The 18,395-nt window shown below is 37.5% G+C and overlaps 1 protein-coding gene across 2 annotated transcripts in view; it reads right to left on the minus strand.

Annotated features, from left to right (window-relative positions):
• The window catches only part of ntm (neurotrimin), a 438,896-nt gene that overhangs the window by 255,399 nt on the left and 165,102 nt on the right, over positions 1–18,395 (minus strand). The window contains exon 1 of one of the 2 annotated variants that reach the window (XM_067494551.1): positions 12,128–12,146. The exons of the other annotated variant lie outside the window; for it this stretch is intronic. The gene's annotated coding sequence lies outside the window, so the exon portion shown is untranslated. Of the gene's footprint in view, positions 1–12,127; positions 12,147–18,395 lie in introns of those variants that run through there. 2 annotated transcript variants of the gene reach the window in all.

Raw genomic sequence — 18,395 nt, forward strand, 5'->3', positions numbered from 1 at the left:
ACTGTCTATAACATGCTGCTGTTTCCTCTTTGACTATTTGCCAGCAGCTATTTAAAGAAATCTTCTTCAAAGACTAAGCATAATTTGATCTGGTTAGTAAATGCAATTATGCTTGATTTTATTTTAGAAGGTACAGACCAGTGTTAATCTATTTAGTTTATCCAGTGAGGTATAAAACAGCATGGTTTACAGGCCAACAGGTGTGTTTCTTAAAAAGCCTGGATTTTATTGGCTTATTGTATGTGACAACAATTTAAAATCATTGTGTGTTTGCTAAGAAGAAACTGCAGTAGTGTCAAATGTTAATTAAACATATAATTTCAAACCCATTTCTGCAATCACTTGTCTCCACCCTTATTGTTGATCTGGTTTAATAATATCTCAACGTCAATAGTTGCCATATGATAGAAATGATCTAAAAACAGGCTTTTGTATTCTCGCAAATAAAAGCATTAAGCTCTGAAATCACAGACTTACAGCTCACACCAAGGGGGGCAAATGACAAGGTGGGCCCAGATCCAAAATGGTGCTGGGGTGGACCCCAGATTTTTCCATGCCCCTTCAACTTAAGTGCTGTCCCACAGACTGCACTGATGAAGACACTGAAATAAGCAATAAAATAACCCTCTTTGAATTATTTTTCCATGTTCCAATTGTCTACTTTAAGTGCTAAAGTAATTTACTTTTGTCACTTGTAGTAACATTCATGGTATGTGTCACAATTAACTTCATATGTAACTGGCTAGTCCATCTGTTAGAAACTAAAAATGTAAATAGGTCTGAAAGTAAAATCTGTGCTCTAAATTCTGTTTTCTCTCAGTCTAAATCTTCTCTAGAGCTGTCACTTTTCAACTGTCAGCAGCTGCTTCCAAGAACATTGTTCAAAAGATTCAGCATGGAGTTGGACCTCTTTACTGTTTTAAGCATGTCACAGGTTATGAAGGCAAAAGAACAAAAATTAGGAAGTTATGTTAAAGCACTTTAAACTCATTTGTTACTAAATCTAAATTTCTGCACAAAAATGTCTTTCTCCATAACTTTGGTAAACAAAGTTTTAAAAACATCAAATATGCAAACACAGAAAGCAAGAAAGACAAAAACCAAAGTTTATGGCTGTAATTGTATGTCCCCCAACATTTTTTACTGCACCCCTAAACCTGACAGGCTAGACCCAACCCTATAACAAGCAATATGTTTGGCCAATAAAGTGCTCTAGTTTTAATGTAATCAGTAATAAAAAGTACAGTATTTATTTAGTGTAACAAATGAATAAATACGTATTATAAAGGAATGAATGAATAGTGCAATACTGTTTAAGTTTTTGTAATATGATCTGCAACAATATAAGATATGTTTAACTGTAACCAGTGATTGGGTGAATTAAACCTTAACTTTGGCCTACATATGGACTTGCAAATGGACTTTTAACCTATGATTTTGTTATGTGCTACTGCAACTTGAAAAGTTGTTGAATACATCAGTAAAATATGATGAATATAGCTGTTTTAGGCTTTTTTTAAGGCACCTACCATGTTTGAGCTGCATTCAGACATGCACAGTAACCTTGCACTTATTGTATGTAGACATTACCTGCAGGAGACATTTGTGTGAAAACACAAATGTCTGGGTAAGTTGGCATGGACATTACACTCCCAGCTCCCGAATACAAAGTCTGTGTTGTATCCAATTGTTGAGCCCATGTATGAATAGAGGAGGTCATTGTTCTGAGAATTCACAGTAAGTGACTGGGCGTCAACGGCATTTCCATCAGTTAATGTGCTCAGTCCAACACCAGAAATGATGGGAGATTTTTTCAGCTCTCCAACTCTCCTTAAGGGAACGGGGGTTACATACACAACCCACAGTTTCTAATCATGTGACTCTCACTGCTTTTGGGAACAATAACAAAACAGTAATTTTCCTGGCATAACTTTTGTTTCTATTTGTGCTACCTTGCACATACATGCTAGGATGTAAATCATCTATGTTTTTGAACTTTAAAAATAAAAATCCCACATTCAGACATGCGAAGTATGCATGTGTGTAAAGAGAGAAAAAGAAAGTTAGGAAAATAATAAAATCTCTATCATTGCAAAAGTTTTAAATGTTTACTATCCATGGTAACTTCCAGTTTGTTGGCCATATAAATATAAAATGAAGTTTTAATTAGAAAAGTTTTTTCTGTTTTTTAAAAAGCAATATTTATAAAAATAGTACAGCTGTCTTTTATAACTGGCAGGATTGGCAGGAATATTTTATCACAAGGTACATGCCATCAGTGTAAACACCCTGTTAGAAGAGGACCCTCCCAGAGCGATTTAATTGAGGCCCCCAGGAATACATCTTATTAATATTCACTTTGTTTTACTTGACCTTACATGGAATTTACCAACCAAAGTTGCTGCATGAAAAATAAATACCCAAATTCTGTTGTCTGCACGCAAAACCTCCATTATCCTCTTCCCACTGTGTCTAGAGGAAACACTGTAAGGTACTGAAGTGTCAACATGTTTCTTTCTGGAAGGGATAAAGCACAATTTTGATTTTCACGTTTAAGTTGTTTTTTGTCAGTTTGAGTCCAATGTCAACCCTAAAACTAGAAAACAAATTAGATTAAATAAATAATGAATCATTTTCAGATGCAATGGATAACACACAGCAGGACATTTGGCCAGGATGTCACTGGTACAAGCCATCCATTTTGCTTCAGAACTGGGAGCAGCCTCAGGCCTGCGATTTATATTTGCATTTGGTAGCTGTTCACTGGAACTCTGAACATGAGATCCAAAGAGGTGTTTATGCAAGAAAATTAGGTCATCATTAGTCTGACAACAACAAAATAAATACTCCACAGAGACATAACAAAGACTGGAAGTGCCAATACAACAGTTGGAATCATTATTAAAAAGAAGGAATTTTTGCTGTTGCTGGCAGGTCAGCAACAGCAAAAGGCCAGGAAGACCAGAGCAGATAACTAAAGTGGATGATTACAAAATTCTGTCCATACAATCAAGAGACAGCTTCATGAGTGCAAATACAAAAAATAATAATATATATAAAATAATATGATATAATAAGATTCTATGGACTGATGAAACCAAGATTAACTTATACTGAAAAGATAAAGTCTAGAGAAGTAAACAAACAGCTTATGAACTGTGTCTCTGGTCTCTGACTTCACTTATGATAAAAGTGCCACGATGGATGTTGAAGCGTGTAAAGTTATGCTCTCTGAAAAATAATCAAATGATAATGATCCATTGCATTTTTCCATGGTGAAAATGTACAGTAGGAGGGTATGTAGATGTTTGGTATGAATGGAGTTTATTTTTACCTGCTATAGAAATGAGTGAAATAAATCCCAGCTTTCAAGTAGTCTTAGAAAAAATGACGATAAGGATGAGTAGCAACCAAAATGTTTTTTTCCAAAATTGCTACTAACTAAAGGGTTGATTAGTGAATAAAAGAAAATGTTGCAAATGGAAAATTCTCTATTCCCTGCGAGTCAGAACAATGCACTACTGCAGAGGCAAAAGAGAAGCACTCAGCACTCAGCAGGAGCTACAGGAGAACATTGCAGCACACAAGTTACACATCAATCTCACACCGCATCTTGAGATGGTACAGGAGGAAAGTATATTAAAAGAGAGCACCTTCAAAGACAAGCAGAAGAACACACAGCTAAAAGAAAAGACCAAACTGGTGGATAACAAGAAGAATCTGGAGAAAGAAACAACACAACTGTTGCCAGACCAAACCAAACTTGAGCAAGAAAAGGCAGAACTTGAGGAGCGCTGCCTTGAACTGCAGAAAAAGGTGATGAGGAAGAAAGGGTTCTGGAGCAGGATGTACCTAAAGCTATGCCATGACAGGGACAGTAAGGTAGAAGAGGTTGCTGCTGGACAGCAATAGGTCCTTCCGCCTTCCTCCTTCCTTTTCTTCACCTTTCCTTAAATAGGGAGCCCTCAATCACACTTTCATCCTTCTTTCTCATTCTTTTTTCCTCACACTCCAATCCTTCTTCTATCTTTCTCAATCTGTTTCCTCAACACCTACTTTTCTTCCTATCTTATGTCTGAAAAAAACAAACAGACGTTTTCACTAACTGTGGCCACTCCTGCACAGTGAATGCACATCTCAGTAGAGGGGCCAAACGCAGCACAACGCGCCAAAGAGTAAAATTAATGCATACCAGCTCACTTTGAGTACTGCTAATATGTCACGTGAGTATTTTACATAAGACCATGGAAGGAGGAAATGACACTATGCCCGCACCTGGTTTAGTGAAGAGATTATGTGACAATATTGATTGTTTTCATAAAAGACAAAAAATGTATATACACAAAAAAAAACTAAAAGTGGCATATTATGAAATATATAACGTGTAGTGTGATTGTAATGTGTAAGACAACTTTGTTAGAAATGTAGAGAACTAAAAAGTGTAGATCTTTGAATTTTACTCTACTTCATCTAAGAGCAAAGTAGTCATAATTAAATTTACTTAATAATTACATATAGTAGAATGTTTTATTAAAATGAGGTATATGTGAATATATAAAAATGTCTATCTCTAAATCTCTACCCAGACTGGAAAAGATGGATGCACTTCTACAAAAAGATAACTCTACCCAGTGGCGTTTATTTCCCTCTGCGATTTCCTTATGAAAATACTCGATTCATACATTCACATTAACCCACCAGTGTATTTGAATGAGGGCAACAGCGCCATTTGGAATATTTTTGGAATATTCAAAAGACAATTCCCATTTTACATTTTTTCATTTTACATCAACTTTGTGTTTACAAACCTAATTTCTACAAAAGTAGGGAGCTGTGTAAAATGGATACAATCCTTTAAGACCTGTTTGTGATTGGAAATTATAGAAAGAAACTGAGAAATTGTGTTTGATGCCAATAACATTTTCTGCAATTTCATTTAATGCTGAGCCATGTCTTTTTAATCAACGGCCTTCGGGCTTGTCCCCTCAGGGGTCACCACAGTGGAATGTGTTCCACATGTTGATTTGGCACGTGTTTTTACGCCGGATGTCCTTCCTGCCACAACCCTCCCATTTTATCTGGGCTCGGGGCCACATTTGGTTGGGTGGGATTCGAACCTGCGGCCTTCTGATCCAACAGGATCAAAAGCTAATGTATCTATTCCCTGGCTCACGCCCTAGTCAGGTACACAAGTTTGTGTATGGAGCTAACAAGTATGAAGAATCGCATGGCTTACGCCTGATTACATTAGAAACATATTGGAGGAGTTAGTATAAGGCAGACTCTACAGGTATTTGTTCTATTTGACACTGAGTGACAGCGCAAGAATAGAAGTATGCTAATGTGACATTCTCCTGGGTGTAGTCTTTCTCCACACAAACACGCACGCACACACACACGCACACACACACAGTTCCAGATTTGGCTAGAGAAGGGAGGGAACTGTTAAACACTGCTCTTTTTCCGCCTAGCAAGAAAAGTTATTTTGGTAAAATCTTAGACATTTGGTTGATGTGCAGTGTATGCATCTCGAAGCAAAAATAATCTGTTCCAGCTATCGTCACGCCAGCTTTGCAACTGCTGTTGGCTCGGATGTGATTCCTTAAGGATCTACCAGTTTCTGACTCAACTGAAAGACAAGCCAGGTTCTGACTTTACTGCTGCTGAGAGAGCTGCTCAGTATTCATGTCTTTTTTTTTTTTTTTGCCATCTCGAAGTCAATTCCACTCTAAGATCTTGTCTGTCTCAGAGCAGTGAGCACCTGTGTAGCACGGCTGCTGTAAATGGAGTGTCTGTCATAGGTGAAGCACAGTCACCCTTCTTCCCCTTTGCATGCATTTGTGGAAGTGTGTCTGTGTGTTTGTGAGTACATTTGTACCTGTGTATGTATGTTCACATCTGACTGAGGCTTATGGCGGATGATTAACCATGTCTGGTAATTTGGCAAGAATTCACTCAATTAGCTTCTTCCCATTACGCTAACGAATCATTTCACCAGCATAGCCTTGCGCATTAGCATAATGGCGATGCCAATGGAGCATACTGTATTAGAATGGAAAGATTGCCTCTGTGTACTCAAATACCTGCATCTTATTTTGTTTTTCTTCACTTTGTTGCTCAGTATAATTTCTTCTCATTTAAATCTACATTGAATCAGCATGTTAAGGATCTCAACACGAGACCCCCCAGACACAATATTTACTGCTCTGGTAAGAAACAAAAGAGCAGGGGTTACAATACTTCCTTTGTGCAGTGCAGCAGAGGCGTCTGACTCGCGGCTAAATCGTATTATGATTCTGATATAAAGCAAAACAAAGTGCCCTTATTATATGGCCAGAAGCTGAACCAACACAGCGCCTGTGACGGAGGTCATAATGCCTGAGAGAAAAAAAAACTTAAAAAACAGACCTGATAAAAAGACTAAAAGAATATAAGGATGAAGAAATGTGAAATGCTGACATCTTTACCTATCCAGACTGACTCGCACTAGCTGTGATGTTTTAGTGTTCGGTCTTGTTTACTGTGACACACTGTGTGTGATATTTTTAGATTTTCCACCTGACAACACTACTGTTCTGTACAATAGCCCTATGCACAGACTACAATAGAAAATGTGTTACATATACTGTAAGCACAGAAACAGCGGTGATTTCAAACATTCAGACTTGATAGTTGCAGCCGTACACTGTACAAAGAAGTACCCAGGTAAGTAACCATCATAAACTGTTATCTCTCAGAACACTTTCTCAGGTCTCCCATCTTCACAACAGCTCATTGCAATTACTGTAATGGAACCAATTTGATCGGTTCAGAAAATGATGGCCCAGAATTCAGTGGAAATGACACAAAGCTTCAGAGAATTCTGAACATTAATATTACTGTAAGTATATGCCTAATATCCCTAAACACTGGCTTTATTCAGAAAGCAATGGCATTTTACAATCAGGGTAAGAGAGAATGTTTTTTCAACATATTAACAGCTCAAACAAAGAAGATTATTCAAAGCGCTCCATGCTATTGTTATAAACAATATGGTGAAGGAACACAGAGATTTGACAAATCATTGTATAAAGCTGACAGTATTTTTCTGCCATTGTTATTTAGGGGTGTCATTACTTAACATATTCACAAATTTGGTCATAGAGCAGGGACAATTTAAATGAATGAGTCATGAAATATGTGAAATATTTCTAATCTATGCGTCTAACGTAGATGTCTGTGGAGGTGTGTCCTTATTTTTTAGCTTTTTTGTCATTTGCACCTAATTTAATCAAGTTAAACTAGTACATGGTCACGAGTATGACGCATGTGTCTTGTTGCCATCAAGCAAACTCAAGCAAAAATCCTAGTCATTTAAAATCAGCACCCATCCATCATAGTTAACTGTCTTAAGCTGATTTAAACACACACCAAGAACTTGCTTTGCAATGCTTTATGAATAAATCTACAAAATTATAAGATTGCTCCTCTTTTTCTACCTACATACATGTATGTAGCTTTGGCACTTTTAAAGCCTTATAGCGGATATTTATTGATCATTGATCGTATAGCCAATGATAATATGGCCAGTAACATTGTTATCAAATGTTTACTGTAGTAAACAACACAATCAAATTGGGCTGTCTTACATAAAACAAGGTGATGTTTGATCATCGTCCCATGTGCAAAATAAATGTGTTTAAAGAGATAAAATTAGCTTGAAGCTAACGGGGTTAGCTCTGGTCCTGTGCAGTGAAACATCTCGTGGGTCACTCTAACAGTCCACATCCGACTGTTGACAGATTCCAGAGGACACAGACACTGATAGTTGTGAAAAGTTTTTAAATGCAGTAATAAAAATACTGTTTAAGACCGGGACATTCTCGTAGTAATGTTGCTATGATAGCAGTTATTTCCTATTGTTACTCCTTCACAATAAAAGGATTCACTATTCAAAATTGTGGGTGGCTCATATTGTGAAGCAGCCATGGGAAATGCAATCTGTTCTCACTGATTGGTTTTATTGATCAGAGGCAAGGATGTTTGGACACATGGTCTGTGTTGCAGGAGATCAGATTAATGCTCAGTACAGTTAAACCAGCCTTATAAAAATCCCCAATAGCTCTAATGCCAAAACCATTTGTCACTAAAAGAGATCAAATTATTAAACAATGGCTGTTTATTTAGCCGCAAATTACTGTAGTTTTATCCCACTGAAGAAGAACTCATGTTGTTTTTGATCTGCCCTCAGACTACAGCTAATTTTATTAGATGTTGCTTGTTGTTCAAAATGTATTTAAAAATTATTATTAATAACAAGATATATACAAAATTATATTAATTGTTATATATAAAATTATTTTTTCCTTCATGAGGAAGAACTGTGTTATCAATTGCAGCAGTCTGTTACACATTTGAAAAACAACAGAGCTCTGGTACATTTAATAAATTGTAATTTAAATCAGGTTTGCAATTTAAAGGCAATTCATTTGTGGTTTTAGTCTCTGTTTACGAATGTAAAAAATATGTTTTGTGATAGATTAAAAAAATACATGTCAAGCAAATATGTTTAACATCAATTTATGATCATAATGTTGATTAAAAAAAACTAATTTTAAGTAACCAGGACACTAACACTACTATGTAGTCCACTCAGTAGGTTAAATCAAGGTCCTAAATGACTTATACTACCTCCCTTTAGCGACCTTTTTGTAAGAGCAGAGGAGGATCTTTTAACATTTCAGGAAAGTGTGTTTTGTCAAATGCACAAGCCAACAGTCCTGTCTGTCATTTTGAAAGACAACAGATTTGGGTCTTACAAGGGACTAATGATGGAGCATCATCTCTAGTAAAAAGCTGCCTGTACAAAAACACACACAGAGTTTTATCTTTTTCTATTGTTAACCCAACTGTACTGCTAGAAGTTAAGTTCCAATACAACTAAACTCCAAATAGACATGTGTTTTGTAGGGTACGCAGTCAGTTTATATTAATTATTAACATGCTGAGCATTCTTTTCATGTAAATATAAGGTTACAAAAATGCTGATGCTGATACTAACAATAAAATGTTCATAGACAGGCTGTTTTATGGTTGTGTTTAGATACTCACAGCACAAAGATCGTAGAGCTACCTGTTCATCTTTTTTCAAAAAAAAAAATAAACCTCTCACCTTGACCTAAGTGCTTTTTTCAGCTTAAACCCCTATCCATATATGGGAGTCTGGAGTCAAATTCATCTGTAAGATGTGACAGTTGTATTCTCAAAATGTAAAAGCAAAAACACCCCACCCCCACATTTATAGTATTGTCAATTAGTTTTTATGAAAGCTTGCAAAAATGGGATCCTAGCCAAAAGATTTGGTTATTTGAAAATCATACCTAGGCATGAAATGTTTGGGAACCTCCAAATTAGGCAACAATGTCTAATTAAAACGATATGTCTTTTCATGCCCTAAGTTAATACTCATAAATACTCTAAATTACAGTAAAGGTGTCATATTAACAGAACCACATTTAAAGAAAATTGAAAGCCAGCATCTAGAAATAGTCACCATAAAATCACCGTAAACGAGTCAGCGTGTCACATGTTACAAAGGGTAGAAAAAATGATTAGGAGCATTAAGCATGGAATAAAGGCATGATGAGAAGACTAGGAGTGCAAGAAATGACAAGGTTATTCAAATCACATCTTGCTAAAGACAAGGTCTGTAATTAAAGACAATAGAATTTCTGAAAAATCCTGCACTATGCCAGGTGGTGACACAGCCAGTGGTTTACAGATTAATATGAAAATGTTCTCTGGGGTGATTGCTCATTAGTTTTAAGTTATGGAAGTTCTGGATTCCCCAGGAAAAGTCAATATTTTACTTGAAGTGACATTGTTATGGGATAGAATAAAGATTCTATTAAGATGACACATACCGCGCAACATGAACACAGATAGACACACAGTGAACATGAAGGAGTAGTATTTGATTCCCCTTTATCACTCTGTTATTTAATACTATGTGGAAATGTATCTCCTCATGAAGCTTTCAAGAATGTACAATAAATAAAGAACAAAGAATAAAACAGAGTGCACAAGCATCCACCATAATCAATTTGGTGGAAAATAATGAGTGGGCCTACAGGCATGACCAATCTGAGGGGAGTCACTGCACCATGCGGGTGCTTAGATATTAATATCTGAGGACTAGGGAGATTTGTCTACCCCGTGCCCTCACAACACACTCCAATCCTCCATTAATTGCACTGATTGGTAGCTCATATTCAATTTGAACTCAATTATCTTGCACGACACACAGCCAGAAGAAGTCAGATACAAATGCAGCAGATCGCCCTCAGAGCCAGTGCGGGCATCCCCCCTGCTGAGAGTTGACTGTGTCGATGCAGCAATGACACACACCACGAGTGGCTGCCAATTAAAGCAAAGCGGTTAGACAGCTACAGAAGGACAGAGCCTGGTCATAATGAGGAAGTATAGTTGTATTAGAGCAAGTTAGAGTGACAATTTGTCCATCACAAGACACGTCTCTAACAATTAAGAGAACTTGAGCTGCAACATGTTTTGGCTGAATGCACCTCGGCTGTTAGAGAGTGGCCAAGTTCAACACAAGTCTGCTTGTCTTTGATAAGTTCCCATGGAGATGTCAGGACTTGAGATGAATATTACATAGAAACGGTGTGTTTCCAGAAGACAAGATATACGTTATTAGATGTTTTCTTTCTCCTGAAGACTCAAGGCATCAGTTAATGTGGCGCAAAGTGAAACTTGTTTGACTTTTAACCAAATGAAAAACATGCTTTAAAAAACAGATCTCAGCCAGCTCCAACTGTTTGTGTGGCTCTAAGATTTTGATGATTGGTGTTCACAGAGAAAGACAAAATAATTTAAAGAAACAATTTTTAAAATTAAACAGCCTGTACAGATCACCAGGACTTAGTGATATTTACCCAGATATTCCCCACTATCTATACTTGTGAGTACTTAAACATCTGATTGGAAATCGTAACAGTAATATGTAAAAAGAAAGATCTCCACTTAATTATGTTCTTGGTGCAACATTGTTTGTAAATCAAAGTGTAAATCACAGCAGCCACAAATCTTTTGCAGCATGGTGTTACGTCATGTAGCAAGGTGCAGGATTGGCCAGTCACATACAACAAATGCAAGAGCACATTTAAAGTGTAATGTAAAACATGAAACTGCAAAAATTTCTGCAGTTCAATTTAATTTGATCATGACCAAAGATGAACGGCCGCTGCCATCATAACTTTCCTGTTGTAGAATCCTTTCTGTAACTATTACAAAGCACTCCAGTCCACATGCACTATTGGTGCCTGATAAGCTTTAAACACAAACATCTGTTTCTTCAATTTCTCCAGTTATTTTCATTGTCTCTCCAACACACTTTCACCAACTTGGCCCCCTGCGTTGCAGTAACACAAGAAAAATGTGGTGCAAAAAGAGTTAACACGGAACCAAACGCGAACCTGTTTCATGTTCACACACACACTTTATAATACGCACTACATATTCACTGGTATAAAAAAAAAAAAAAACATCCTAACAGATATTGTATTCAGAAGTTTTTAGTTTCAAGTCAGACTTCAGGCAGAAAAATCAGAACTGATTTTTTTATGGAGGCCCAGTTCTCTTCTGAACTTTTCACAGTGCTGTGTTTAATCCCATATTTCCATTGTTGTGTTGAAATATACACTCAACATCTACAGTACATAAATAACACTGTTTTGGACATTTAGGCAAGGATTTAATGCATCCTCGTCATATCTATATGTTCCTCAGGAATTTCATTTCATAGAAAAATCCTAAAAAATGTCACATGTGCCATAAGTCAAACCAGAACAGATAGATTCAGTATTGTAATACTGACATTTCACGGCAAAGAACAACAGAAAAGCAAATATAGTGCAGTATATCTACTGCTGTAGTATTTCCACAATACTCTTCAAACAACCGACCATCAAACGCACAGAATTTCAAAGTTGCCCCATTGCTCAAATTGCAATATTGTCCAAAAGAAGAAGAAAAGTGCGTAATATTAGTCTGAACAATTTTCAGGTAGTGTGTGTATGTTATTTAAGGAAAGCAATGGCTCCATCAGTATGAAGGCTGAGTACTGTACCAGAGTTGGGTGTGTTGTTGAATGTTATACCCCAAGGCAGTCCACTTTCAATCAGTCTGAGCCATTTGTTTCACTTACCTAAAGAGAGAGAGAGAAGAGAGAAAAAAAACAGTTAAATAATGCATTCACAGTGTATGCTGCATTACTACGAGTCGCACATTCTTTCATTTGTTCACTGCACTCTGCTTTGGCACTGATGGACCAAAAGGGAATTTGATCAAAGTGAAATTCCATTGGAATGTTACAGTAGGTGATACGCTATTGGAACCAGAGTGAACTCATCTATTGTATGTTGAAGCGCACGTGTTTAGAATGCACTGCAGAACACAGGAGCCCACACTACTCCACCATGCATTCTCAAACACTTCTTCCAAGGTCATGCATATGTTATTGCTGATCATATCATATGTAAACGTAATCAAGGAATCTCAAGCCATGAAATTTGTATCATTATCCAGCAGATAAGCAGAATGACCACAGCACTGGATGCAGCATGGGGAGGTTTTGTAGGTATGGACACTGATCCAGATTTGTGGATTTCTTGTATTTTGTCTCTTTAATGTTAATATTAACATTAATAACCCAGAGTCAACCAGTCCTTGTTTTTACTTTCACAGTTATTTTGCTGTATAATGCAATATTACAGATGTTTTCTCATCGTATTCAGTCTGGTTTACAAAAACCCACAGAAAAACTCACTGAAGTATCTACCTGTTAGTCCTTTAAATTCATTATGCCCCTCTCTCAAAAAAACGACATTTATCACTCAATAAATCAATCTCCATTGTCCCCACAGACGAGGGACTTTGGTTTTGCAGCCAGGTGAGTAGAAATACAATCAGTTAACGCAAGCAGCAACGTGGTCAATCACACAACACATCAGAGCAATACCAAAGACCTGCTACATTACTGCCACTGAAACAAAGAAGAAGCTTTGAACAAAAGCTGATGTGAACAAGCCGGGACAGCCTCAGCCTTCCTGCAACCATGCTTTGTGAAGATGTCAGAAAGCTAAGCCTGCCTTACTCCAGTAATTTTGCTTCACACTTTTAAATGATGACGTCCATCAATACATGATACAGTCCTTTCCATCTGGGACAGCTATAAATTACATTCAAGTAAGATAACATGTTAAAGAAATTATTGCTTTCCCTCTCTGCAGTACAGCATCCTCAGACGTATATTGATCACTGAATTGCAAATGAGGTTAAATCTTTGTGAGGATTGTGGATGAGTATGAAAATAACTCAGTGGATGAGTTATTTTCTGATGCAACACAGTTTTGGAATAAAAGAAGTGACACATGGAAAAGATGTGTGCCTCAGGGACTATGGCAGGTGTACAAAGTGCAGGACTGTCACAGACGCACGTTTGTTCCAGATGCACTTTAGTTAGAGTTAGAAAAGGCTGTGGGTTTGTTCAAAGGTAGTAAACCGTTGATGTGTATGAAGTGACCATTTAGTTTTTCTTTAGTGAGACCTTTCTGAACGAGTTTAATGACGCTGTGTATTTTCCAAGGAAAAAGCATTTTTGGGAACTCTGTGTTGATATGTTCAGTCATTCAGCATGACATTTATGCTGATTGTCAACATATCCTCATTATGTTAATAGGAACATAAAGTACCCCAAAAAAATTTGCACTTTGAATTTAGTTCTACAGAAACATATTGATGATGTCTAGACACAAAGTCTAGTCTCTACTCTGATTTTTTTCCCTCCACACCGTCTGCAATGTGTTTGACAACGCTGAGCACAGAGCACCATAATATCATGTGATCTAAATCAACTAGAAGTGTTTTCTGCTCCCTAGTTAACATGTTTTTTGAAAAATAGACTTTGCGAAATGTTGCGCAATCAAGCAGCACATTTGTTACACATCTGCACTACTAATCCTTTTTAGGAGGTTTAGGTATTTTAGTGGTGGAAAGTCACATCACCATTTAAACACTTCTCATTGCTCATTGATTCGTCTGCTTCACACCATATCTGGTTGGGCTTTATCGATTTTCTGAATATTTTTTGACTTAATCTTATCTGAACTTGTGAGCAAGACTTTGGATTTGTGAGGCTAAGCCTTTGCAGCCATAAAGATAACTTGATTTCACAATAGATTTAAATGTCATTCATTCCGTTGCCTTTATCTGTTCTCAACATGAGCTCAACGCTCTTGTCTTTGGAGTTTGTGTGTTTGTCTGGACAAAATCTTTAAAGGTCTGGATTTATTCTGTCGTGAGTGTGTTTGTGTGTGTTTGTGAGTGTGTGTGTGTGTGTGTGTGTGTGTGTGTGTGTGTGTGTGTGTGTGTGTGTGTGTGTGTGTGTGTGTATATCTGTATGTGTACACTAGAACTGAAATAGCTGACCACTCAGTCATGGGGTTGCGCTCCAGGCAAACCCTGTAGCTTTATCGTGTTGTGTGTTTCTTGCTAGGTTTAAACATTTAGAGTGGTGTGATTACAGTTTTCTGCAATTGGCAGTTTCCTTGGTCATGCTGCACAGGTGCCTATTACTTTTCTATGCCTAGAAAAGGCTGCAGCTACACTCCAGTCATGATGAATATCCAACTATGTGTTCTGAAATTATTATAATAACTGCTTTGAACTGGGCCACACTTCTATAGTATGGCAGATCTATAGTAAGGATCTATTGACTTGTTTGTGACAGAGCTGAAAGAAGGAAGAAAGGCAGTTTAGCTGGTTGATTTTGTTGCACTTTGAGATCATATCAGATCTTCAAGTTGACCTGTATTTTTGACCTGTTGGAAACTGGATATCACCGGTTTGTGCTTCTCTTGTATTAAATACATTTGAGCCACAGTGCTAACTCTGCCCAACCCAAGAAAGAAGTTCATGGCAAATATTTTTAAATTCTAAGGGATTTATCAACGTTTACCCATATTCTAAAGGTGCTTGCTGAACCTTCATAATCTTTAATCATAATAATCATATCATTCTATGCAATATACAAAGAATCAGGTACATGAAAAAGGTTACTAAGGTATGGCAATTTTGACTTATTTCTACAACTATGGACACAGAGAAATTGACATCTTCATCTTTGATCAAAAGTCACAGTTTTTTTTAAGAATAATAAAAAGTTCTGTTTATTTTAGCTGCCTAAAATTACATGACTATAAATACATGATAAATGTCTGCACTTATATAGTTCATTTCTACCTATTGGCACTCAAAGCACTTTACACTGCTTCTTATTCACCCATTCACACTCACAGTCACACTCCCACACCGATGGGGGAGCTGCTATGCACTTGGCCAACGCTCACTGGGAGCAACTAAGTTGGGTTTCAGTGTCTTTCTCAAGAACACTTCAACATGTGCCCGGAGGAGCCCGGGGATTGAACCAACAACTGTGGGATTGGTGGACAACTGCTACCTTCTGAGCCAGTCGCCAAATGTCAGTCAAATTATACTTTTGTAGAGAAGAAATTGTGATATCCAAAATGCAGACTAATCAGACACAATGTGCTTTGAAATTACAAAATGTGAGTTGCACCACAATGCCTTGTTTTGTATAAAATGACACAATTAAAAAAGCAGCTTGCTGCATCTATTTCACTGTTACAAGGCAATCATCAAATCATCATCCTTAGCCTGACTGCTAAACATGCTAGTTATGATAATGGACAGGCAAAAGGTCCTTGCTCTGGCTCTCGTTGACAGTGACACAGAAAGCGGAGGAGTGCCTATGGCTCATTCAGGAGTTTCGCCTTGCTGATTATTTCCTGGTGCTTTTTAGGATCTTATCAGTCAATCAAAACAACCTGCTTTTAATCATCAGGCCTACTCTCATTTGACAATAAAAAATTATTCTAAGGGCATTGTGTGCTTTTCAGCTCAAAGTTAAACTTTGTTTAACTTAATGTGTTCAGGGCCCTCCTGCAAAAAACATAAGGTGTATAGAGCAGAGAAAGGCAAGGCGCTTCGTAAAACAAAAGCAGTGCACAAAAAACTTCCCCCTTTAATAATTTTGTTAATGCAAATGGCCGCCACAGACTTCTACAGTGGATGCAGTATGATGAGGACCATACTGCATATTTTTCTTGGAGTTCCTTACTTTTCATCCAGAGAGGAGTCAATAAGGATTCATTAAATATGTTAAAAGATGTATGTAGTGCTTTCTAGAGTATGAGAAGTGTTACTACTGTCATGTGTGATCAACGGCTTTCGACTTACCCCTTTCAGGTGTCACCAAATGAAATGTGTTCCATACATTGATTTGGCATGTGTTTTTTATGCCAGATGTCCTTACTGCTGCAACCGTCCCATTTTATCTGGGCTTGGGACGGCCACCAACGTGGCCCTTTGTGCCTGGGCGGGGCCACAGTATGCGGTAGTCATGTGTAGCTTATTGAATAAAGCCGACAAATTTGCTGGGGCCAGATGTCACCCAAATAGAAACACCCATTTTTTTAATGTGTTGCTTCTCATTCATCACTTGCACATCTCATAGAATAGATAAAAAGACATTTTAGGCACAAAATCAAAACTTTGCTGACTTTGCTGAGTTTTTTGTCTGATGAATTTCTGTCAGTATGGTGAAGACAGTTTGTCCAACTATTGGTGTTCTGTCCTCAGAATAGTGGTCTGTGTGCCTGTCAGTAGGCTAGAGCTTCTGAACAGAGGTCAGAGTCAGTGCAGATTGTCAGCAATGATGCTTTAGCAGCCCTTGTGCTTTTAATGTGAATTCCCAGTAAAAACTAAAAAGTCAAATATGTCAGAATACAGAAGCACTCGCCGACTACTTGACAGTTTTGTCAAAAAGAAAAAAAACTTTTCCCACTTCAGTTGCTTAATAATCAGTGGCAAGTGGGCTGTGATGAGGTGAGTTGGAGGTAAAAGCATTATTATGCAGAATGTATTAACAATTGCCACTCTTCCCCATAATTACAGTGTGATTAGACAGAAATCAAGACTAATCAAATTGGCCATAGCTGATTCTATGGCTACCTATCATATGTATTTTCACTTTTGATATTGCCAGTATCACCAATTTAAAAGAAATAACACTCAATATAACTATATGAATGTCTTATAATTAAAAAAGGTGATGCCATTTGCAAAGATGTAGTTTAAAGGATTTGATGTGTAATTGGGCACAAAATTTGTGCTCAATTAAAGAAATGCTGTAGGCTGTGTCAGTGCACATGAGATAATGACAGCAGCTCATAATCTACAATCTCTGCACACATATGGTATGGTAGCCCATGAGTGGATGTTATAGCATGGGCTTTGAACTAGCATTTTAAATTCCCCCATATGTTCTTTGTTGACATTAATTCACTTGAGTAAATACTGTTTGCGCTGAAAGCTTTCAGACCATATGTCTCTATCAAGGCAGCGGGCTATGAGTAATTGTGAAGACTATAAGAGCAGGTGTGATAGATCTCCTAAACACTTGAAACTACCAAGGCACGTGAGGACATTACTACCATGAAATTCCAATGACCAAACATTCTGCTACGCTAAGGTAAAGAGGTGCAGTAAGGGCACAGCAGTGGCAGCCATGCCTGAAGCAAAGAGTAGATTTAAATGCAGAGTACAGAGCTGACAGTGGGTGCTAATGTTCACTTCTCACTTTAGGATATCGCACTGGATTTCTGGAGTATAGACTGTATGCAGTACCATGCTGCGTGACAAATCACATGAGCAGCAAAAGTACAGATCTTGTTTAAAATTCAAGACGTGGAGAGTCACATATCTGCCAACTGTCAAAACATGCAAAGAGGCAGAGCACCTTTGTGTAAAAGACATTATGACTCAGAACCGAGAAGTGAAAAAAATCTGAGAGGTATCATGTGCTGCAAACACTGGGATGATTTATTCAGATTTTTGAATAAATCTTACTCAAATATTAATTCTTCTGACATTAGTAGAGGTGCACTTTATTTCAGGTGAAGATGTGGCACCTTAACTTTAAAACATGTGTACTGTCATACAACTTCCCTAATGAAAAATTCCAACTTGGTTGCAGTCACCAGTGAGAACAATACAAAGCACACTGTCCTTGCATGCTGGTCAGGGTAGTGCTCTGTAGGTTTCAATGTACTGCCTAACTTAAATGTCTAAACAATTACGTATGAACTAAACACTGTCATGTTCTCTCTTTTTTTGCCTTTATTTCCCGTTTCCTTAAATTCTTGAATTCATGCCTATCAATTTTGCCTCAATTTGTCTCAGACGTGAGAGGTACACACCAGAGGCCCGCTAGGGTTTACTGCAAACGTGCATGTTGTCACAATACAAGAAAATAC

The sequence above is a fragment of the Channa argus genome, chromosome 24 (assembly GCF_033026475.1).
Source record: "Channa argus isolate prfri chromosome 24, Channa argus male v1.0, whole genome shotgun sequence".
NCBI classification, from domain to species: Eukaryota; Metazoa; Chordata; class Actinopteri; order Anabantiformes; family Channidae; genus Channa; species Channa argus.